The following is a 3152-nucleotide window of genomic DNA, read 5'->3' on the forward strand; positions in this document are numbered from 1 at the left end:
ACGAAATCCGTCAATTGTTGCAATTTTTTTTCTCCTGCAAAAAATAATTAAATGAAGTTATAGCAATTTAAATTTATAAACATTTGAGTCATACAACACAGACCAAGATACAATGACATCTTCCTCTATGACATGTATCGAGTAGTTATGGTCGCTACTAACTACGCCATTCATCATGATAAACAGATAGCAAGTGCAACGCTGCCTCCATTCCATCCATCAAAGTTAAAGGATTTAACACACTCCATAACTTGCTGTTCAGATAAAGTAACCATGACCATGTAGCTATTTTGTGTAGCCTCCACCATGGCATGGATACCATTCTAGGTGTGGCATGCCCCCACAATATTTAACCCTCATATTTAAAAGGGCCACAGTAATGTTATCGGGCGAACTCATGTTTGGGTCACAGGGTTTGTGGAGCACATCTTTGGCAGTACTGGCATCTCTGGATTACTTCTTATGTAGTAACATGCATCACTGGGCACCAACTATTCTAGGTGCGACATGGATATCTGTTACGGTTAGAAGAAGAAAAGAAACAAAAGAAAATTCTCAACCAATCGATTGTTTGCTATCGATGAACGATTAGCTACTTAAAGACTAGTCACAACGACTAACCACAAACAGTTAGCGTCTTTACAATCAAGTCCTCATTAAACAAGTATTACATTTGAGACTCATTAACTAACAACGCTTTACAAATGAGTCTCTCTACCACATGTTTCGTAAGAGCATCACATAAACTTTGTGCATCTCCTATATCAACCGGTTTGTAGGGGATCTTGGCAATAGTTGTATTTATAGGCTTATTGGGGATCTTGGTGATTTTGACGCCTAACAAAATGATAGTGACACCCCTTCTTATATTGGTGGAGAGGCCTCACACATATCAATACCACCGCCAAGTAAATGATATGGTGATATTGGGTATCTTAGTGATTTTGACGCTTAACCGAATCGCTTGTAAAACTTCTGGTAAATGATTTGGTGATGATGGTCCACAATGAACTATCATGCAACTTCATATGGTTTGTGGGAAATTTAAGATGAAATCAACATGCTCCGCCATAACGCCCGGATAACAATATCAGTTATAATTTAAAAAAAAAATAGCTTTTCAGTGTAACAACCGATCGTATTCAAATTATAATATAGCATTTTTTTTAGTAAGATTTAACACGGCGCATGCCGGTATGACTCTTTAGCTCACACATGATTTTTAATCATTATCGATGTGGACCAAAATTGTTTGTAGGTTTTCATGGAATAAACCGAAAACCAAATATTATAAAAGTCAAAGGACTGAAGCTGTAAGTTAAATAATACTTCAAGGACTATCTTGTAAAGCACTAACTAAATATGAAAAATCTGTGTTTTTTTCCCGCCAACTCTCTTTCATTTTCCGCTCAGCACTCTCCTAGTCGCCGGCCGGCTCCAGCACAAGAGATCTTGCTCCGTTGATCGTCGGCTGCCACCGTTCGCCGATCGTCACACTTTACTTACCACAGATCTGAATTCAGAAACCTTAGGTGCAAAAGTTGTTTATAATTTTATATTTTTCATTTAGAACACATAATTATAGTTTTCTGATTTGCATATGTGGATATTTGAATATGATTATTTATATATATATATATATATATATATTGGTGTTTGGTATTATAAGTGGCTAATTTGCTAGTTATTCTCTATCTGTGTGCCTAATTGTTGGTAATTCTAGACCGTATTCACGACTCGGTGAATATGGAAGGACCAACAAGTCGATTAATATGGTAATGTCTTGGTCACCAAGTTAGGATCAGATCTAAAAATATAAGCAGAGCCGTCTCCAAGAACCGTTAAAAATTTTTTGGGCAGAAGGCGAAAAGCTTAGGCTTTAAGTAAAAGGATTTTTTATTGGGTTTAAACAAAACGGGATTACTTATTTATGATTTGGATTGTGCAATTAATTTTTATTTTTTTTTAATAACAATGGGCTTAAATGAGTTGAGTTATTGGGTTTTAACAATAAGAATACACATTTTTTTTCTAAAAGAATATATATATATATATACACACACATATAATTTCATTTTTTATAGAAAAAATCGGGCCTACTGGGGTGATAGAGCCAGGGACGGTCAACCTCTCCGCCCCCCTTCATAGCCGGCCCTGAATATATGGCTTGAGTAGAGGCCTTGAATGTGTAATCAATAGAGAATTATTGTAATTAGTTTTTGAGGCGATGTTTTTTATTTTTTTGCAATAACAAATCGTTTATTGATCCAGTGCCTTGACTAATTTGATTATAGTTTCATTGACACTTACATTTAAGACAGCAGTTGTTGTCCGACTAACAAAAACTAGAAAACTACAATCATTTTCTTTTTGAAGATTTAGAATACTAGAACTATTTTGTGTTTAACTTGTAATTGCTAATAATTTTCCCAATGCACTGTGAATTTTGTCAATTATTGTTGTTAACTCCATCCCTGACTCACAATATATTCATGGCTGGTGAAACACTCACGGGTACATGCACCGACACTCTCAGCATGCCACCTAGGAGTTATCAAGCTGTGGTTGCTGCCACACGTGCTATGGGTATCGGTAAAGATGGAAAACTGCCATGGAAGTTGCCTTTTGACATGAAGTTTTTCAAAGATGTCACCTTGGCTACATCAGATCCAGCAAAGAAAAATGCTATTATTCTGGGACGGAAAACATGGGAAAGCATACCTATCAAACATCGACCACTAACTGGTCACCTCAATGTTGTTTTAACTCGTTCAACGAGCCTTAACATTGCAAATACTGAGGATGTTTTAACATGCGGGAGTCTGGTTTCTGCTTTGGAAATGTTGGCATCATCTCCGTATTGTCTTTATAAGGAATCTTTAACAAAATAAACGTAAAGATAAATGTAAAGATAAAGAAAAGACTGAGAAATAAAACTCCACAAAACCAAGTCCAGGCCCAAATAAATTGTAAATAAAAAAAAACTAAACATTAAGACCAAAATCCAACCATACCATTTGGCCGATGTTCGAACACAACAACAAACGGAGTTTCCATTGTGCGTTGTGACTTACTGACTTTTAAGGTTCGTCACAGAAGTCAGAACAGAAGTTGAGAAGCAAGCAAGTGAATTGATGAACTCGTTTAGGTGT

General features: G+C 36.2%; 1 pseudogene; it reads left to right on the top strand.

The window, feature by feature from the left end:
- The first annotated feature begins 2492 nt into the window (after window positions 1–2492).
- On the top strand, window positions 2493–2891 carry LOC143616557 (bifunctional dihydrofolate reductase-thymidylate synthase 1 pseudogene; annotated as a pseudogene).
- The last annotated feature ends 261 nt before the right edge of the window (window positions 2892–3152 follow it).

This window comes from Bidens hawaiensis, unplaced genomic scaffold, assembly GCF_021521415.1.
Source record: "Bidens hawaiensis isolate Kalapana, Puna unplaced genomic scaffold, B.hawaiensis_p1.1 tig00048058_1, whole genome shotgun sequence".
NCBI classification, from domain to species: Eukaryota; Viridiplantae; Streptophyta; class Magnoliopsida; order Asterales; family Asteraceae; genus Bidens; species Bidens hawaiensis.